This window comes from Phyllostomus hastatus, unplaced genomic scaffold, assembly GCF_019186645.2.
Source record: "Phyllostomus hastatus isolate PE091 unplaced genomic scaffold, TTU_PhHast_1.1 phas_scaffold_78, whole genome shotgun sequence".
Classification (NCBI taxonomy): domain Eukaryota; kingdom Metazoa; phylum Chordata; class Mammalia; order Chiroptera; family Phyllostomidae; genus Phyllostomus; species Phyllostomus hastatus.
Window position 1 is genome coordinate 23,440,056 of NW_025334041.1, and position 22,992 is coordinate 23,463,047.

Here is a 22,992-nt window from a genome sequence, read left to right on the forward strand (position 1 = left end):
ATTTTCCCAAAAGCTGATACTGCTTCTTTAGGTCAATAGTGATGTTTACACCTCTAATGAAACAAACAAAAAAATACTTATTTAAAGGCTGGAGTTTTAGGATTTGGAATTCAGATACTAACTTTACTGGGAATAAGACACTTGTAATCTTTCCAAGTTTATAGCATTTTCAGAATTACCCTATAAACAAAATCTAAAGAACAACTCAGGGAGCTATACCTAAGAATGTAAAATGGAATAATTTTCCCCAGGGAAGGAAAGGAGAATCAATATAAATTAAGTAAATGGTATTTAATCATGAGTTTCGTAGTTTACAAAACATGTAATTAATTGGCTGCATTTTCTAGACAGAAATTATTTGTCAAGATATCTCTGGGCAAATAATGACAATATCAAGAAAGACTTTCTCATGTGTGATTTATTTGTTATGAAAATATTTATTGAATACTATTCATTAAATATTATCTAAAGGATATGATGTTCTCTGGATATTCTGAATTTTCTTCTTGGATAAGCCAGACCATCTGGGAGTGGCTTATATGGATCATTGGCATAATTGCCTTTTCTGAAATATTTATGCAGTTATGATCTGGACTGAACTGAGAAATTATCATAACATCACTCAGAATTTTATATCATACATATTGTAGAAATGACATTGAAAATGCCATCTACTCCATCAGACGTCTGTTCTTTAATTAAAAGCACATAAGATGAATTTCGCTGAAGTCTCAACCCATGTGCTTCTGGGGAGCAGCTGCCTTCTTTTCCTTATGGTCCTGGAAATCTCGTAACAGATTATTTTTCTGTTTACTGTGGCTGCTGGGAACGTAAATAGGACTGGGTGATGTGTGCTGTTTACTAATAGACCTGCTTGGCTTCATCTTTCTCACCCTCATTATTTTTCTTCACTCATTTTTGTCCAGTGATTTTGGTATCCTCAGATTTTGAAAGCTGGTTTGAAGCCTTTGTACTGCTGGATATAGTTTAAATTAATGAGTAAACAAAGAAACGATTGATTAGTCAAAGACAATAATTTCTCTCAGTACAACATTGTTCTAGTCACTGTTTATAGGATATTTGCTACTCCCTCTCCTCTTAGAAAGGTGTGTTTTCGCCCAGCCCGCCAGTGATTTGCTTTTTCTCTTTTCTGGTGTCATCAGCGCACCTCCTTTCCTGGCCTTGCTGATGGCTGGTGCTTCTCCTGCCCTCACTGTCCAGGTTCCTTACGACTCCTTGAATGTCTGTGTATAGGTGTGTATGGATGTGTTCACCTCTGCTTCTTTGTCATGTGTATTTTCAAGTCAATTCCTGCTTTTATTCTTTTATGACCATTCCTTATTCTGCTAATTTCTTAATCTCTTCCCTGCCAAGTAATTGGGTGAGCCTTCAAGACAACCTGAGCCGTCTCTGCTGTCACTGGGGTTAACATGCTCCCGGCATTTAAGTTTATGTTGACTTCTCAGCTAAAAGTGTAATTAGGATAGTGCCTACCACTGCAGAGAGCCTAACATACCAATACAGTTGTCTGAAATAAATAGCTTTTAAAATCTGTAGATGATTTGTTAGGTGCTTTATTCTATTAGAAATAACTATCTAACTATTCTAATAAAATTATAGTTGCATATATGTTGTAAATTTACCAGGGCATCGGTTAAACATAATGTTAAGTTGGTTAATAATATTTTCTTATTTAAGAATATATGTGAATAAACATATATGATTAGGATAGTTAAAGTCTTATTGAAGAAGAGACAAAAATCAGATGTGACCTAAATTTTGCTCAAACATCATACTGTGTCAGTAAAGCTAATAAAATGAAGACTAAATCCATAACACTATCAAAGCACAGGGCCACAAATATGGACTTGGTGATTAAATTTAAAGTATTTCATCAAACTGAGAAATAATTTGATCATGTAAGATGATGAAAAATGATTTAATATGGCTTCAAAATCTTATTAGCCCTGACTGGTATGGGTCAATTGGTTGCACATCTTTGTCTCATGGATGAAAAAGTTGCTGCTTCAATACCCAGGTAGGGCATGTGCTTGTGTTGTGGGTTCAGTTTCCGGTCTGGGTGTGCATGGAGGGTCTGGGTGTGCAATGTTTCTTTCTCACATTGATGTTCCACTCCTTCTTTCTTCCTTCCTTCCCCTCTCTGTAAAAATAAAATAATAAAATCTTTAAAACTCTTATTAAAATACCTAAATTAATTTAGATAAATCTAAGAATATTGGGGAAGCAATTTATAGGCAAATAAAAATAATTTTAGTAGAATTGCTGCTAAAGCATCCAAGTTAAAGAAGATAGATCTGCCCTGCTTCCTGCTTTCAAAGTCAATAAGAATAAAACTTACATATGGAAGTCCATACTTTTATGATTATTAGAAATGGTCACAGCCATAGTCCCAAACCACAGTTAAGAGAGAAGATTTGGAGAATGTGGCAAAATTAGGTGTACCTGAGAGGAAACTTAGAGCAGCATTATGCCTTTGCAGCTGTCATGAACTCAAATCTGTGGGTAGCCTAAACTTTCTGAGGGGCCACACCGATGAGACCTCTTTAGTAGGGTATGGCCTGCATTAGTGACTTGGCTGCTAAGTAGGGTTTGAGTTCTGTTCAAAAATGTTCTGGCGTAATAGGCAGAAACTGCACAAGGAAACTCACTATGCTATTCCTGCCAAGAAAAGGCTATCAGCCCTGGCTGGTGTGGTTCAGTGGATTGAGTGCCAGCCTGTAAGCCAAAGGGTAACCAGTTCAATTCTCAGTCAGGGGACATGCCTGGGTTGAGGGCCAGGTCCCCAGTAGGGGACGTGTGAGAGGCCACAACACATTGATGTTTAACTCCCTTTCTTTCTCCTTCCCTTCTCTCTAAAAATAAATAAGTAAAATCTTAAAAAAAGAAAAGGAAAAGACTATCAGTTTGATGGACTGAGGGATTAAAGTTTTGCTGTCCAGTGGAAGAGAATTCTAAATCACTGCACACAGTGTGAATGAATGCTAAATCACTCCCTGTGAACCAGTGAGTTTAAATAGAGTATTACCTCAGGCCAAGAGTTGCTATGAAAGTATGGGCAAACAGTTCTCCAAGAAACCAAAGATAGACAACATAATACATTTTTTTTCTAAACCAAAAAGAGAAAATTTCAGTCGTCAGAGAAGAGTTCAGAAAGCTAAATGAGCTTCGATGTGATTTGATAGTGCACGCAGAGGAAATGGAGAATTCTAAAACACGAAAAGAAATGAAATTCCCATTAGAAGAAACAAAATGTGAGAAAATATTCTGCCATAAGAGGCAATGATATTCAGAACATGAAATAATGTGTAATTTTTTTAAATGATGGAGATAGAAACAAAGGAGATCACTATATGAAATTCTGGTATTATTGAAGATAGGACCAGAAAAATTAAAACAGACAAAACAAAAACACTAAGATACAATAGAAGATTGTCCTGAAATTAAGGAAGAATTTTATCCACAGATTGATACTGGAGAGGGCCAAATGTTCTCGAAGAGGCTGAAATAATGTTCTCATGGAAGAACTGATATAGAACAATTGTTATATAGAGAGATAGACAAAAAGATATCAAACTGAAAGCCCGAACAATACTCAGAAGTGTGATATATTTCTTTAAAGTAAAGAATAAGGCAGGACAGCACATTATTTCCACTGATAGTTAACATTCATCTGTAAGGACTAGTCAGTGTGGTTGAAAGGAGAAAGAAATGAAAATTGGAAAGCCAATGACAAAATCAAGACTTCCCCCCCAAAAATTTTATAGAAAACTCAAGATAATCAACTGAAAACATAAATAGTAAAATAGCTTAATGAGATGGATGTTTAGAAAGATAATATTCCAAGATTAATATTCCCTAGATGCAAATAGCAATTAGTTTGACATTGATGGAAACAAAGGATTAAAGTATCCCATTTATAATAGTAAGAAAGAAGAAAATTTGAAATAAACCCAAGTATAACCATTCTGCACATGATGCCAGACTTCAAAAAGTAAAAAAGTGAATGTGCGCTTGTCAGAACATCTGGTAAATACAGCAGCTGTTCCTACAGTGTTCTTGTGCAGTTACCAAGGGGAGAATAAGTATATAATGAATGTCAGGAAAGTTCTGAAAACTGAAAGTAAACAGAAAAGACTAATGTCACAAGAAAATTCAATTCATTGTATTCCATGAATAATAATGATAACAAGTTTGTGTTAGTATGTAAATAATCAGACCAAACAGAATAGGGTCTGGAGAAAACATTAGCAAAAGTTCAAGAGGACGAAAAGGCAAGCTACACTGGGAAAACTATTTGCAAAAGACATCTAATAAAAGGCTGTTTGTTACATCAAACATACAAAGAACACTTAAAACTCAACAAAAGCAAAAAACTCAATTAAAAAATGATTCAAAGACCTTGATACCTCACCACAAAGTAGATACAGATTCCAAATAAGCATATGAAAAGATGCTCCACATCATATGTCACGAAGGAAAAGCAAATTAAAACAACAATGAGATGCCATCACATACCTACTAAAATCGCCAAACTCCTTGACATTGACACATCACATGTTGGTGTGGATGTGGAATTGCTGGTTGGATGACAGTTTGGCAGTATCTTACAAGCGCAAACCTACCCTTACTACAGGATCCAGCAATCACACTTCTTGGCATTTACCCAGAGGAGCTGAAAACTTATGTTCATACAAAAATCTATACATGCATATTTAGAGCAGCTTTATTCATAATTGCCAAAACCTGGTGGCAACCAAGGTGTCCTTCAGTAGGTGAATGGATGAATAAACTGTTGAACCTTCTACTTCTAGGTGATGGAATATTAGTCAGTGGTAAAAGGAAATGAGCTATCAAAAAGAGCCATGAAATGACATGGAGGGAACTCAAATGCATATTCCTGAGTGACAGAATTGATCTGAAAAGGCTGCATACTCTATGATTCCAACCAGGTGACACTCTGGAAAAGGCAAACTATGGAGCCCATTAAAAAAATCAGTATTGCCAGGATTTAGAAGAGAGAGATGGATAAGGGGACAACAGAGGATTTTTAGGGCAGTGCAAGTGCTCTGTGTGATATTATAACAGTGGATATGTGGCATTATACTGTTGCCCAAACCCATAGAATGCACAACACAAAGAGTGAACTGTGATGTAAACTATGGGCTTTGATTACAAGATGTCTTCATAGGTTCATCCTTGGTTTTAAAAAAACTATCATTCTAATGAGTGATGTTGATCATGGGGGAGTTTATGCCTGTGTAGGAGCTGTAGGTGCATGGAAAATCTGTATCTTTCTCTCTCTTTTGTTGGAAACCTAAAATTGCTCTAAAAAATTCTTTTAAAAAACTGAGTAAAACATGAAGAGGAAAATAGTTTTGTAATCCCTAAAATACACTTTGGAGTATTTGTCATTTTTGTTATCAATTATATTTTTTAAATCTTTATTTAAATTCAGCCTTCCCATTTTAGATAGTAATGAGTAGAGTTCAAGTGGCTTTCTGATTTTTGTTCTAAATTCATGCTTTTCTAACAAACCTGTGAACTTCAAAATTAAATCTGTTAAGCAGAAAATTGTATTTCTTAAAAAAATAGAAAATTGTATTTCTTTTCAATACAATCTTTTAATGCTTCTTATTTTTCCTTGGAATACTAGCTGTTAACTACTCCATCCTTTAAGGATTGCTCTCCAAAATGGAGATATAAAAGTTGAATATAAAACAACTGGCTTTACAACAGCCTGAAAATTCATTGCATCAATGAGAGGAATTTAAGTAATGGATGAGTAGGGGAAATAAGTATTAAATAAGAATAGGGAAATCTATGCACTCTTGGCTACCCAATGATGAATACATCATTTAAACTTTCCGGGACTCAATTTTCTCACCCACAAACCATGTGTGCTGGGGGGAATGAGCAGTGATGTTCAAGAAGAGGATGGAGTTGAAAAATCCGTCAAAGCCTTCCAAGTCAGGTGACTCCAGTGAACCCTGAACAGAAAGCATAACTAAAACGCTGCATATAAAACCCTATGTCATTGGTGGCAGGAAGTTAACTTCCAGCATATTCCACAAATCAGTTCGTACTGGAACTTTAGATGAACATATGCATAGTGCATATAGAGTGAGACAGCTCTCAGCAGTCTTGAAGGTAACTGCAAGGTTTTTACTCAACGATGTGCTGCATGATCCTGAGGGCTTGTTCCCATGTTATGACTTTGTGAATCTGTGAAATTGCAAATCTAATTCTAACCTCACCAAAAAGACGGGAATAAATGGCCCACTATTTAAAGTAATGCTGACTACTTTTAGGTTATTCAGAATCCATTTATGAAATTACTACTTTTCATGAATAAATAGTAGGCTTTTAGATTAAAGAACTTTCTGTAATACCCAAAGTGTCAATTTGCCTGCCAAGGTACCCATCATCCTGTCTCATGAGCTTGCCTCAGCAGCTTGCCGGCCACATCTGGCTAAAGAAGTGGAGTCAGTAAGCTCAGTCTTTTGTAGATGGCGTATGACTGTCAAGAACCTTTACTTCTCTAAAATGTACAGATTACTGGGCACTTTGCCCTGGAGGGCCACTCCCAACCCCTTCCAGATCCTGTTTATGTGCCTGGAGACTGATCTCTGGCATTAATAATTAATAATAATAACACTAATAGGCTTCCACCCATGGGAGGCAGCAGCCATATAGATGAAAATGGAAGGAAAAGGAAGTTGGGATATTTTTTCTGTCTTCTTGAATCAACAGTGGCTACATTTCTCTAACAAAAGGCTTCACCCCCTGTCCTACAACCTTGTCCTATAGTTCTATCTAGGTCACTCTCAGATCCTGGTAAAATCCTTTTCCTTGGACCTTTTATTACCTTGGGGTGATCATCTTCCCATATTTGCTAGCCCTTGGGTGCTTCACTGTTCCTTAACAATTTTTCTTAACACTCACCCCACTTTTAATAATCCTTTTATTAAACTCTTCTGATTTAGGCCATATGCGTTTGCAATTTGTTTTCTGCTAACCCTTATGGATATAAGTGATATACAATAGAACACAATGTTAGAGACAGAGAACTACTTCTTTGCTGTTGCTGGTTTATTTATTAGTTAATTAATTAACAGTGTTTATTTACTAATTTACTTTTTTTTGCTTAGCAAAGTGCGACAGATGAAGACATTCTGGGTGCTGGAATACAGAGACAAAAAAAAAAAGCAGAGACCCTAATGTCATGGCACTATTCATTGCTGTGGAAAGAAGTCACAAAAAAGCTACATAGTAAGAGAAGCTGTGTCTTACACCTGTAAGGGAGTGCATGCAAGTAACAGCTGAGGTAGTGAGTGCTTCCCAAAGGGAAGCTGACACGATATGGAGCAGCTTTACAGAGGAAATGCTGGTAGAGTCAAGGACTAGTAGGTATGCACAAGGTAGAGGAGAGTGATGGAGAAAAAATATGAGACTAGCAAGTGCAAAGGCACTGCGATTTACATTAGTAATTGTTCATTGTTCAAGGATATGATATATGCAGATTATTCACACATCTAGAGGTTACGTTGTAAAGGGATGAGAAACTAGACTAAAGAAAAGCCAGGGAAATCTTGGAAGTCAAGCTTCAATGTTTGGTCTTTATATCTCGTGGGTCAATCTTCTCCCTGTTTATTAGAAACAGTGTTTTGAGAACATCCCAGTATATGTATTATTTATTTAAAAATTGTAAAAATATGCTATATATATTACTATAATTATAATAATTAAAACTAAGTAAGATAAAGAAATAAGGAAATAATATTTTGTTAATCACATAGGTTTGTGTTATCATTAGCTAAAATCTTAAGAAAAATTATCCATAAAAAGTACATTATTGGTGGTAGTGATTTTTAGTCCATTATATATATATATTTATAAAATATTTTATTTTATATAAATAAAATGAGGTATAATATATATATGTATATATAAATAAAATAAATTATGTATTGGAGGTGGAGATTTGTGAATATAATTACCATGTTATATGCATATTATGATCATTTAATCAATAAACAGGTAGTAGTTAAGCACTTACTATGTGTTCAGCACTATGCCAGGCACAGAATTAACTTTGCAATTATATAAAACATAACTTTTACATTGAGATTTTATTTTTTTTAGATTTTCTTTCTTTATTTTTAGAGAGAGGGGAAAGGAGGGAGAGAAGCATCAATGTGTAATTGCCTCTTGTATGCCCCCAACTGGGGACCTGGCCTGCAACGCAGGCATGTGCTCTGACTGGGAATTGAACTGGTGACCCTTTGGTTTGCAGGCCAGCACTAAATCCACTGAGCCACACCAGCCAGGGCTACATTGAAATATTTTAAAAGATCACTAGGTATAAAATAAAGCTGATTATTATTCCTAAGTTATAGATGGCAAAAAATCAACTATGAGAAATTTTAAGTACCTTGCCAGGTCACCCACGAATGAGCCAGAGCAGAGGGCAGTAAACAAGCCTTGGCCAGAGTCAGTCAGCTGAGACCCGAGTGCTGCCTTGAATGTCTAGGAGGAAGAGATGGTTCTTGTGAAGACTTTCTAAGAAGCTAGAGCTTATTCTCATCAAATAGGGACATAATTCACATCTAGAGGTACATCTAATTTTTAAAGAGTCTTCTGGATTTCTTCTGATTTAGGGGAGACAGCCTCTTTGGATCTGATTATATGATCATCACCCCCACCTTGACTCGGCAGAAGTATCAGTCTTCCTTTTTCTTATTTTTCACATGTTCCCAGAAAGTTCCCTATTTAGATTACAGAATATAGTAGTGGGGAGAGAAATACAGCATACACTTATTTACACTCAGTAAAAAGGAAGCACATACATTGTTATACTCCTTCCAAAGGTGTTTCTGTTCATTTCAAAATACTAGACCAGCCGTCAGAACAAATGCCAATAACTCTGTATACACTTGAGTAAACCAGCTTTAGAGGATCCAAGATAGCTCTGGTCAGAATTATAAGCAGGAAAAGCTTGTCTTCCTTTTATTTTTATATCTTCACTTAACATCCCTCACTAGCCATGACCTTTTCCTCTTCAAACTTACACTTGAGTTTATGCACTTCTCCCATCCTGATCCCTTTACCTAAAGTCTGACCCAAATGCGGTTTTATTTCCTTCAGCTCTTTTCCTCAACTTACTTGATTCCTTTTTTTAAAAAGTATGCTTTAAGGATTGTAAAAAAAAACCTGACTAGCTCATTCATATTATGTCAAGTTCCAGATTTCATTGAAACCTGTATTTTGTTAAATGTTGAAATTTTCTCAGAAGTTATGATATATATGTAAGGAAATATACTAACATATCTACTTATATGTATACATCTGTGTTCCACATAATAGCAGTAGGTGAGTGGCTAGATAAGCCATACTAAGATAGCTTAGCTCCTATTCAACTCTGACAATGCCTAGCAACATAATCAGCCCCCAATAAATGTTTGTTAAAATATTACAGTTTGAGGGAATCTTTTGGTTTTAGAACTTGGGCCTTTTACTGAATAATAAGGAGTCAATTAAGGCCAATGGGAAATTAGAAATGTCTTCAGATTATGAAGAAAATAACCAAAATATGTCAAAGAATGTCCACAAGAGAAATGTCACATTCAACTAGTAGAATATGCAATATATAGAATATTGAACATAGATTTTTTTTTCACAGATATTTTAATATTATTGTGCCTGGTTAATACTAAACAATTGTTGTTGCATAGTTAATTAAAATATATTCTCTGTAGAAATTAGAAAATATATCATTCTTAATATTATAAATGTACTCCAATAGTTTCTGAGCTAGTTTATTTAGTTTTATCTTTGGTGCATTTATAAATAGTTCTATCTTGTCCCTCTTGTTTATACATCTTGAAGCCACTAAGCTATATAGTCACAACTGTCAGCTAGTTGGCATTGATGATGGTGGACTAAAGGCTAATATTGTCAATTCCATCTATAAACATGTCAAATTCAGAAATGTCAACGTGACACCAGAATCACTTCCCACATCCTAAAGATATGAGTGTCTCATCATGCTTATGATATATTCACCTTTCCAACACCTCTCTCTTTTGCCTCTCAGAAGTGTTTTGGTCTAAATGATGATCCTATCATGGGACAGATGAGCAAAGGCGGGCTCTCAGGTAGCATTTAAAACATGTTAAAGGCAAAGGAAAGGATTTAGGGCCCAGGATTAACCTTAAACCACACTGTAGATATCACTGCTAATCCTCCCTCACATAAATTTGAAAGTCCATTCCAATTCCCTTGCTTTTCCTCAGAGCCTTATTAATATCTCCCATTTGATTGTTCTAAGTTTAGCTTTCTTCCTTGAGCTAGTGTGAGAAAAGTTTCCTTGAGAAACTCCCTGGCGCTTCCTCGAGCAGCCTGGCCGGGGACTGGGGCAGTGACCTTGCATCTCCTAGGCAGGAACAGTGATCTCACCCATTGTTTTCACTTACTAGCTGCAGTTGTGCCAGCTTCATGTGGGTAGTGCTGGGTTTCCCCTTGACTGGAATAGGATAAGAAGGGTTGTAAATGGGAGGAAATATGTTAAAAGGAAAAAATATCCATGTAGGAGAGGAATTTAATAAATCATTAATATATTATTTGTGTAACCTAATCAAGAATATGCTCACTCATTTAGAGTCCTGTATTTCAGAGACATGTATTTTATCTTGTTTCCTTCTTAAAATTGGTGCTTACATATTGACTTTATTTTAGGCCTCTCCTCACACTTTCATTTTTTATCTCTAATCCTGTTTCTTTTCCCTCCTCTAATCTTCTTGTGTCATATTTTTTCTCTAACCTGGTATCATTTTATTACAGGGCAGTTATCTAGCTTTTCCTTCAAAATTTCTTGGACAGATATTTTCTTCTCTATTTAGTGCAAATATGTAATCACTGATGCTAAATTTTAAAAGGATGTGATCATGGAAAATTTCTTTAGCTAGTGTAGTGGTAAACACTACCACTCTGAAACACCAGTTGAATTGTCAATGAACGAAGTACTGTGCTCTGCTGGTTTCATACAAGAAGTCATTGTACAGCAAAGACCCTGGAATGTTGGTAGAATCATGCAGAGCATAGCGTGCTGGAACAAACAAAGCAGGTTTTTGATAAATAAAAATCAATTTTGACCACTCATAGTTAAGATTTCATTAATTCTTATCTATGGCTTAAAAAAAAAAACCTTCCAAAAGACTACTATTAGAGATAAGCCAGACCACTAACTGACATATGCCTAAATATGGATCCACATATACTCGTATTAGTAGATGGATAAGAGTAGACATAGTAAAAGATATATGTGTGTGTGTATAAATATATATCCTAACTCAAGATTAATAACTGTGAATTTGTCAGAAATTATTTTTAATAGTTTGAAATTTGCATATTTTGGGGTTTGCATACAGTACACTGATACATTTTGGAATTCACACTGGTTTTCAAAGAGTTTTTATAAAAAATGCAGTTCTCTGGCAGGTCCTGCTCCACCCAGGATTGCATGTAGTGAAAATAAGGAAACAGGTAAACAAAGATACAGTAGACACCATGTAGGTCCAGATCTGGGTAAGTCATTGTTTCCTCACTTGATTTTATGCATGCCAGACCAGGAAAGAAAAATAAAAAGTGAAAATAAAATAAGTAAAATTACTTTAAATTACTGTAACTTTATACAGACCCAGATATTTTGTATCTTTAATGAGTGTATAGTATATATAGTGCATAGTTGGTAAAAATACTAAAGTTTTCAAGAGAAAGCTACATCTGTGTTGACTAGAGTAATTCAGTAAGGCAATAGAAATTTACCGTTTCCCCCAAATGGCTTATATTCACCTAAATGTGGTGTGATAGGAAAAGTTAGCATTCTAAGGCAAACATTATCTTTAAAATCTCTGAGAACTATGAATGGGCAGGTTATCTATAGTGAAGAACTGGTAGGACTCTAATTAAAGGAGCATGTAAATAGTAATAACTAACTTTGGAATGGAAGCCTGATGACTTTGATAGTATGGCAGAGAAACTTGGGTGGAGGCTCTAATAAGCAGAGACAGAATTATATGTTAACAAACAGGAATAGCATGTAGAATGCATGGGAGGGCCCACATTTTAGAGTTTGGGCAGCCAGGGCTTAGGTCTTCTTTAGAATCCAAGACTGGGCCGAGGAGTGCGTGGATCCAAGTCCAGCCCTGGGGATTCTAAGGTCAGACACATGATACAGGATCAGTTTAAGTGGAAAGACCATCTTGGCAATTTCTATTCAGCAGTTTGTGTCTTGTGATCTCTGCCTGGTGTGAGCCTCCAGTTTCCAGAAGTCTGACAAATAAGTGACAAAATGCTAGGATGGTTGGATCAGCCAAAATGGAATGCTGACAAGTAGGAGAAAGAGGACAAGACACTGCCTTTTTCATTTGGCAGTCAATTATTTTATGCTCTTCAAACAATAAAACATAGACTTTCAACCTGCCATTTTCTTTGAGGTCCCACTTCCTCCTTAGACCAGAGCCAAGGACACTTGTGGTCACATGAAACCACCGAAGCTGATCCCTGGCTGTGCGCATTGATACCCCCTCACAATGATGACAGCTAAGGTTTTCCTCTACTTTTTGTTAAACATATCCACATATGCCAAACTCTGCACTCCCCAAGTTTGACATACACCTTCCACAAAGGAAGGGAAAGGAATGTGAAAGAGATCCTTTTTAGTAATCATTTCATTCTACTCCCTCTCCACCGCCATCTTGTTTACTTACTTTCTTTAACTCAGAAATGAAATTAAAGAAGAGGAAGTTGGCCAAGGGGTATGGCTTAGCTTTTTTTTTTTTTAGATAATGAATATAAAAGAAGGACTTCTAATCAGGACATAGCAGACAATGTAGATTAGTGGGTGATGGGGACAGGGCCCAACCAGCAGGAAGCAAGAGAGGCTCCTGAGGCACAAAATGTAAGGAGATGCTCACTCCCAGAGTCATGCCAGGGCCTCCTTCTGTTTCACTTCCTACGTACTTCTTAGCCTCCCTAATCTCACCCTGGGTGATACAGGGGCATGAGTTGGCTGATGGACTGAGAAATCTCAAATTTTCTTCCTCCAAAAGCTGTTCATTATCTGTATCTGTATATTTATTCAACAAATATTTAATGAGCACCTATTGAAAAGTTATAGTGGCACTAACCTTCATGATCCTTACCTTCTAATTTAGATATTCCATGAATTTAGCAATATTTTAGGAAAGTATGAGGCACTGTGGGATGAAGTTTGAATAGGTACAAAATCATTAATTACTTTTCCTTGTAATCTAGGTGTCTCCCTTTGTGGGAGTCCTTTCAACTCTACCTTTGTTCTATTTTATAATTACGTAGGTATATCTAATGCCTCTCAAAGGTACCCATGCAGTGGCATTTTGGAGACTTTCTTCACTCAGTCTAAATTTCACTAGAAATTTAGTTCCTAGATTTTTAGTTCCTCTATAGTTATTGATTATTTAACCTAACTAAATAATTCATACAATATATTCATGATAATAATACATGGTTCACCACTGTGTTGTTGTTGCCTAAATAAAGCGATTTATGTGTCTGTGTGCATTGAAGCCCAATAAAATGCTAACAGGAGTTTGTAGCAAAGGTAGTTAATGATTTATTTAAGGAAATGGTCCCAAGGCCAGAGTCTCAGGTGAGTCTCTAAGACCTGGCTCTTAGATGGCCCACAAGAGGACAGATTATTTATAGGAAATTTTATTGATTATGGTGACTAAGGAAGTTGGGATCATGGACCCAACTGATTGGCTGGGGCCAGAGTGGGGAGTAGTTGACCAGTGTCAGCCATCAGTAGGTCCTGATGTCATCCATGGAGGCATTCTGTCTGGTTTCGTGAGAGTGTGGTTGGTAGGGTTGTTCTGCCTTCATGGACCTAGGACAGAAACACAACGGAGGCCAAGATGTTTCTTTAGTTTGACCTAATCTCTGTTCTCATGGTCAACAGATTGGAGGCTCTATTTTGTTTCCACATTTTTTATTGTTGTTCAAGTACAGTTGTCTCCATTTGAGGCTTTATTTTTAAAACAGTGTGGTGCTGCCCAGAACCGGACGCCCTAAGGGCTTAATGACTAAGGGAGTGAGTGTGTGCGGTATGTGCAAAGGTGGAGGGAGTGGGATGAGAGGAGGCAAGTGAGTCATGGTGTTGTTAGACTGGACAAAGCTAGCTAAAACCAAGGAAAATGTTACATTAAAAAATGAGGTTCTCATATGGTTACATTATTAGAAAGGAATATTGAGGGTAACCACTTTAGATATTCAAGCAGATTAATAAGAGATTCATTAAGGTAGTTTTTGAGTCTCTAGAGGCTCTTTTAAAGACACCTCCTTTCTGACTTAGGTAGTTTGAAGAGGAGGCAGTGTTCCCACCAGCTAAGAGCTTAGAAACAAAGTTGTACTAGATGCTAGACCAGCCATTTTATGAACCGATGTAATAGAACACCAGGGTCAGACTAAGGTGGCCTGGACTCAAGTCTGAACTCTACCACTTAGTTAGTTACTAAATGAATATAATATTCCTAAATTAAGTATGTATCACAACTATTGTGAAGATACACAAAAATATGCATGTAAATTGCCATGTAAATAAATGGCTGAGCAAATTTTTATTAATAAAAAAAGGATGACTAAAATAATTAGATGGTAAAGATTGAAAACAAAAAGGAGAAAAGAACACAACTCTTAACTTCTTAGGTTCTTTAAATTTTTTTTAAGATTTCATTTATTTATTTTTAGAGAGGGAAGGGAGGGAGATAGAGAAACATCAATGTGTGGTTGCTGGGGGTCAGAGCCTGCAACCCAGGCATGTACCCTGACTGGGAATTGAACCTGCAGCACTTTGGTTCACAGCCTTCACTCAATCCACTGAGCTATGCCAGCCAGGGCTAAATCTCTTTTAAAAGGGTAGAGTAATATGCCACAGGCAGAAAGAAACCAATGTATATGCCATTTTACAAATGAAAATAAACATCTTCATTATATCTATGCACCTATACTGGGATAAGACAGTATTAAGAAGATAAGTGTTTATTTTCTAAATAAACTATGAACATGTCTTTCTTCTAAGATCACAGAATCTTGGGTTCTACTCACACACTAGTCAAGAAAACTATTTTAAATTCTAAAAGTCTCCAAAATACTGATAATATGATGTCATCTTTAGCTACATCCTACTTAACACAAAATAAAATCTTTGCATGAACATTGTATGATTGTGGTAAAGGTATTTTTTAAATATTTTGCATAACTTATGATATTCAACAAACCTAATATAAATCTTTGACAGCCAGTGCCCTTGAAATAAATATTAGAAATTAAAAATGGAGTTAAATCATTGAAATTTCCCTGGAAGAAAAAAATTACTTCATCACAGATTTTCATTGCAAAATCATTTATTGACTCAATATTTACTAATATTTCATCCTTAATTGTTCTCTAACTTGTAAGACACTGCTTTCAAAATAAACCTGGATACAAACACTTTGTTTGTAAATTTACGTATCTAAGTGCCACGGATTTATGTCTATAGTGACCCCTCCATAAATTCAGAATTCTGTGACTTAGTTCAGAACAATGTGGAGGTTGTTATTCAATAAAGAAGATAAATCAAATAAAGGAAAATAAGATAAACCAAATTTTTAATTTAATAGTTTCTATTTAAAAATAGAAAAGTAAGGGTTGTTTTGAAAATTATGAAGAATTTGTTAATTGAGGGGCTGTCATAAACAAAAACAAAATTTATAAGACATCTCGAGGGAAAAGAGGGAAAGTGGAGGGAGGATCTAAAATAAACAAATGGAAAGGTTGAAATGAATCAAAACTAGTTTTAATTGAATTTGTCATGATCTGGATGGTGCAGTGTTGAGAGAAACAGATAATGGATCATGTCATGTCATGTTAATTTTGACAACTGTCAGATTAGGCAGTGCTGTGAAATCATCATGAATGATGCATATGCTCTGTAGTGTCATCTTAACTTTAGACTTGCATGTTGGATATTAGAAACTGTTTGCATTTGAACAACCAAAGCTGGGTGTTGGGAAATAAATCAATTTGAAAGGAAAACATTGTTGGATGTGATTTGTGGAGTTCCTTGGGAAGAGTGCACTGGTGACATGTTTTTGCATAATTTCACTTTACTGCCTACTTTCATTATGGAGCTGACAGCCTGGAGCTCTGGAGAGTCAGAGGAATAAGCGAAGCAGAGAATGAACTGTGCATGGGGCAGTGGTCCTGAATTTCTGCACTGATCATCTCTGTTAGAAGGGACCCTGTCAGCAATGACAGTTTTTAAAGTTGGAAATTGTTATGTCTTTATATGTGTAATCGTCTTATAAATATTATATTTATTATTTCATTAGTATACAAATGCATAATAGTACTTCTGCATATACATTAAATAAATTAATCTAGAACAGTAACTTCATTGCCATTGTATCATGGATTTCAAATTTAAAAAAAGTTCTGGTGAATTTTGTCCAGAAAAATGTTTAAATGCAAAATGGATAAAATGTTTTATACTTCTAAAAAAATGCCTTAAAGTACTAATAGCCCAATATAGTTCAATATAGAAAATTATTAATGGAGCATTACAACTTGTGGATATTTGTAGAAGGAAGGCATAAAGTAAGAATAAAATTGTTAATTAGTCAGGCTTAACTAGTTTTTATTGAGAAAAACTATCACATAGTTAATTAGATGTCTGTCAGCCCCATGGTTTGCCATTACCAGCTTACTCCCTGGATTGGAAAGAAGGAACCAGATCCAGAAGCGTGATCTGGTTCAGATCACACGTCCTGAAGTGGGAACCAGTTCGGGACATGTGAGGCCAGACTAGGGCCTTGTTCTAGGTTAGAGGTGAGCAGTCCCTGATAGGGACATGCGTATCAGCAATTTCTACTTACACAAAGATAGAAATGATGTGAGATAGATAGAGATAAAATCATTATAATATTGTAATATTATTCTAGGAAGACAACATGGTTAAATATCAATTTTATCATTAGAGAAAATCATACTTATTTAAACTGACTCATATATTAAAGTCACTTGATATTCATATTTCTTTGTGCCTTTCATCAGCTTATCATTCAAAAGTATAAAAATGAAAGAACTTGTTATTTACTTAGATAGCTATTTTAAATGAAAAGTTTATATAATATTCATAAATCATATCAAAATTTATCTCTGAAACTTAGTTGTTTATGAATAGATACAGTTGCAAAAATTATAGGAGAATCACTTGTGAGCATTGGTTGTATTGGTGGTTATCAATATTATAAAGTTACATTAAAATTAGTATCTGAAAACTTTGAAAATCCAGTATTTTTTGCGAACAATAAATGAAACCAGTTCTTTTTTTAGTTCCCTGATTATATTTCATTGCCTTGTATCCTCTAGCTTACATATAAATATTTCATAATGCAATTATTTTTGAAATATTTGTTTTTATTACTCTTCATACACAGTGGAAATAGACTTATTTTCTGTTTATATAAATAATACATATTGTCTTTAAACCAAGAGCAATATATTAAAATGTAACAAAAAAGTAAAAGCTACCTAGAATTCAACCTCACTGAAAAAAGCATTATTAATATGTTAGTGGTTATGCATCATACTATGTTTCTGTATCACATCATTTCACATAAATTGGATTGTGTTACACATGCAAAATTTGTTATCCCCTTTCTTGCATCATATTAACACATCAAACACATCTTTATTCTCCCGTGGTGTGTAAGTTATGTTAACAGAATGTATTCATATGAACCTATACATATTGATTATACATATACATGCACACATGCAACTAACTTATTTTGCCCCTTTGTAAAAACAATGGATTATACTATGCACATTTTTCTGAATCTTATTTTTTTCCTAAATGAAACTCTACTGATTTATACAGAATAGCTTTACAAAAAGGAAAAAGGACACCAGTGTGGTGGTTGCTGGTGAGAGAGGGGTATAAGGGGACTAAATGGTAATAGAAAAACACAATAAAGAGTAAGTAAAAAATAAAGGAAGCAAGAATTATAAAAAAAGAATAGCTCTAATCCATTCTTCTTAAATTCTTAAATTCCCTATTGAGGGGGTTAACTTTGTTTCTGGTTATGACTACCAGGAACCAGCCCACAATAAATATCCTCATATATATATATATATATATATATATATATATATATATATATATATATCCCTGTGAATTGATATTTCTATTTCTCTAGTGCATATTCCTAGATGTGGGATTGCTGGATCAAATTTAATTTTAAAAACTATTTCTAGATGCTTTCCAAAAAGGTGGTCAACACCTAACATTTTCTTCTCATTTCTCTGAACAAACACTCTTAATTATTGCCAGTTTCATACAAATCAAGTGATATCATATTGTTACTTGAATTTTCATTGCTATGGTCAGTAAACCTGAGCATTTCATCATCTGTTGGCTCTCTGAGCTTCCCTCTCCGTGCATCTGTACACATGAAGAACAAAAGAGGTGTACGGTGTACTTTTCTCTTCTGTTCTTTTCCTTACCCATTTTAATAGCTCATGTTATTTTATAGTAATTATTTTTTAAAAATATTCACCTAAAATCTTTCAAATGTATTTTTAATCTACTAATTAGCACAAGTTTTAAATTTTTGAGACATTGGATATATCTTTTTTTTTTAATTACAGCTTTTGAATTATCTGTTGAGATTGAGGTGGCCTTCCTAAATATTGATTACAAACAGTCTAGATTTTCTCAAAAGATTTATATTGTTTAATTTTAAACTTACATAAATGTCTTTCTGGACTTCATTTTGTATATTGTAAGCTTTAGTTTTTATTTTCTTTATTTTGGATATCTGGTGCCATTTAAATAGGTCATGTCTTCCTCATTTATTTGAACTGTTGGTATCTTAGAGTTTTTAGAATCTAATTCTGGATTGTCTATACTACATGACTGATCCATTTGTCTTCTCGTGCATGACACCACGTGGATTTTTCTAAGTGAATGTACAACTATATATTGCTGTATTTGAATTGGCAAGTGCTCCTCTTTCTCTTCTTCTTTTTCATGGTTTCCTAGCTATTCTAACAGCAAGGTATTTGGACCTATTTTTAATACAACTCATATCCTGATTTTAACTGGGATAATGTTTGTTTAAATATAACTGTGAATTACTATCAAGATTGAATTATACTGTTCAGTTTCTTCTGATAGTGTGTGCCATGTTTTAAAATAATATAATTTTATACCAATTCTGGACATTTCTTACTGCATTTATTTCTAAATATTTTGTAAGTGATTTTTTGTGCTAATATATAGTTATTAATATTTTTGTATCTAGGTGCGTACTACCAGTTGTAAAGCTATTGATTTTTATGTCTTTATCTTACATCCATTTACATTGCCAATTCTCTTTTTAATCCAAAAATGTTTTATTAGAGCCTCAACGCTACTATGCTACTTTGCAGAGTATATTGTGACAGAATTAACAAGAGAAATTTCTAATCTTTTCCAGTGTTTATGTCAACTATTTCATATTTTTACTTATATGAACAATGCGGTTTCAAATATGATCAATATTTTCCCCTGAGAGATGTATTTAATTTCACTGAAATAATTATTCTTAGATATTAGTACCAAAGAAAATTTGTGACCAACAAATCATATAATAGTAATATAATATTTGAGTTCTCTACAGGGGAAGGTCCATCAAGGAACATGTATAAAGGACACATGGATAAAGCTAAAGGGGGCAGGATTGAGGGTGGGAGGTGGAGATGGTGGGGTGGGGGTCATGGTGGGGTGAAAATGGAGACAACTGTACTTGAATGACAACAACAACAAAAAATTCCTTCAAATAATTAGAAAATGTCATACTAATTTTATGCTCCAGATTGAAATTTATCTATCATAAAAATAAGTCAAGATGAAGAAGCTTTATAATACGGATTCTGTGTTAAGGAATCTATGCAAACTGAATCTGTTTAAGGAAGTGCAAAGTGTTACTAGTTAGAGTTTCTTTTCTGTTAATTCTCACTGGAACCCAGAGCTGGCAATGAGACCTGTGGTCTTCAAATACAATAATAGATTCTTCCTCTCTAATTGCTAATTGAAAAGAGACTCTTGATAATGGTGATTTTCAATTAACTCTAAATCTCTTAAATAGCCTTTTACTTAAAGAAGAGTAAGTTAGCATTGAAACTAAACATTGTGGTTAATTTCCCTTTATCCTAGTTCACTTCCTAATTAGACCAGACAGTAACATCTAAGAAAAGTTATTTAATGTAACAGCAAAAAAAATTAGTAATTGTTGATAATCTGTGGTAAATAGAATGCTGAATAGTGTGATGTATGTGTGTCATTTGCCAACAATAAAAATGTTGGAAATTTATTTACCTATTTCAGATCTCTGTTAGCATTCATGTAATGTAATTATAATACAATGTAATGTGTGGCATAATTATAATGTCATGTGATGTAAATATAATGTGCATATATGTGTACACACACTATAATTACATATACATGTAACTAGTGAAAAGAGGATATTTTATGAAGTTCTAAAATCACATGTGGAGGTTTGGCTATAGCAATCAAAAACAAATTTAGACTGACATACCTGAGAAGCTAGTAGAAATAAATGAAACATGATTTGTATTTTTAAATGTGTCAGTATGTACATCTGTGTGTGTGTGTATGTTGTACATATACTGGTTTCTTCTGTCTGCTGCTGGTGAGTGTTGAGAGCACAAATCTTTTCAATCATTTTATAAAGCAATTCAAGAAGGATCAAAGTACTATGGACTAGATAAAAAGCTTCTTTTGGCTAGAGGATATCTGGGGTTCATCAAATGTCTTGATAGATATATCTGCATACACTTACATTTTTTTCAAAGTTTGGTATACCATTACTGTGAAATTCTAAATATAATGCTTGTTTTTTTCCTGAGTCTCCTTGAAAAGTTAGATGATAATTATCTTAAAAATAAAACCATTTAAATGAAGCCCTGGCTGGTGTAGCTCAGTGGATTGAGCGCGGACTGGGAACCAAAGTGTCCCAGGTTTGATTCCCAGCCAGGGTACATTCCTGGGTTGCAGGCCATAACCCCCAGCAACCACACATTGATGTTTCTCTCTCTCTCTCCCTCCCTCCCTCCCTTCCCTCTCTAAAAATGAAAATAAATAAAATCTTAAAAAAAATAATAACCTAGGCCTTCTTTACAAAATAAATAAATAAATAAAATAAAATAAAAACATTTAAATGAATTATTGTTAGAGAATAAAAATCAATAATGAGTGAACATTCACAGCTTTCTTCTGTTCTTTTTACTATTAGTGTTTCCCTTTTGCCATTTTTTCTCTGAGTAGAAAGATGATAAAAGCTGCAAGAATGTTTTCTGTTATGAAAAGCAATTAGAGCTACAGAATAAATGGGATGGGAGCAGGGTTCGTCTGTGGTGTAACTGAGGAGAAGAGATTTAATCAGTGCTGCTAGGAACTACATTTTCTGGATTCCCTTTAGTGCGAGAAAAATTGAGGAAAAAACGGAAAATTTAACTTTGGCTATGCTTTTTCAATTTTACATCATTCTTGAATAGGATAAAGCAATGCATCTTGACCACAGTGTGGTGATTGCTGGGAGGAGAGGAGTAAAAGGGGACTAAAGGGTAATGGGAAAAATACAATAAAGATTAAATAAAAAATGAAAAAAATAGAGCAATGCATCTAAAATGTATTTCTGCCTCCAAGGATAGCCTCAGATCGATGATCAGATCATACTGTTATTACAGCACACGTGCGTTTACTGGTGTTCCCACATGTGCCCCTTGATTTTGTTATACATCCACCTGAGTGGGAGGGGAAAGATGAGATCAGAACACTGCTGAACTTAATTCCAGGTGCATTCTGTGATGATGCATATTCCTCCTAAAAGCAGAGAAATCAAGAACTGGGGTAACTTTAATGAAGGAAGGAGTTGCAAATGTGTCAGAAGTTACTGAGACCTGCAGTGCGCCTGCACTAGTGCAGAGAATCGAGGGAGTAAAAGGTTCTTTCTATTTAAATTTTTGGTATACTAGAAAGACAGTATTAAATCAGTGAGTAAAGGAAAATTTATTTAATAAATGGTACTGTGACATTAGTAGTACGTATGAGTTTAGTGACAGAATTGTTTTTAAAAATAAATTTAGCCCTGGCTGGCATAGGTCACTGGATTGAGCGCGGGCTGCAAACCAAAGCATCACAGGTTCAATTCACAGTCAGGGCACATGCCTGGGTTGCAGGCCATGGCCCCCAGCAACCGCACATTGATGTTTCTCTCTCTCTCTCTCTCTTTCTCCCTCCCTTCCATGTCTAAAAAATAAATAAATAAAATCTTTTTAAAAAATAAATAAATTTAGAGCCCTACTATGCACAGAACAACAAATGGGAAGTCGTGAAATATTTTTTAAATGTTAACTAGTAGAAGAAAATAGAAGAGAATGTAAATAGTATCTAATTTGTGGGTGGGTTTCCTCCCTTAAAGTAATTGAAATAATGGGAGGAAATTGTAGAGGTCAAAATTGCATAATGTGATGGGTAAAATACATTGTGTGAGACCAGATAAATCTGTATTAAAACAGTCCTTCCATTTATTTCAAACAGGCTATGTTTATTTTAATTGCACATTGCAATTAGAAAGTGGTAACTAAAAGAGAGACAAAAGAAAAATACATATTCTTGGGCTGAAGAGGAGATGAAGGTAAAAAATTGGAAGTCATTTATAAATAATAGAAAATGAGTACACTATGCATTTGGCCAAAGCAGTAATTATAGACTTAAGTGAATTTATTGGGAAATTAGTATACTGGTCTGTGTTCTTATCTTTAATAACAGAGTCCACAACAGCTAGTTTAATAGCAGAAGAAAGTTCATTATTGGCAATAGGC

General features: G+C 34.7%; 1 protein-coding gene across 2 annotated transcripts in view; it reads left to right on the top strand.

The window, feature by feature from the left end:
- THSD7A (thrombospondin type 1 domain containing 7A) overlaps positions 1-22,992 on the top strand; it is a 369,265-nt gene that overhangs the window by 156,236 nt on the left and 190,037 nt on the right. The window lies entirely within an intron of this gene.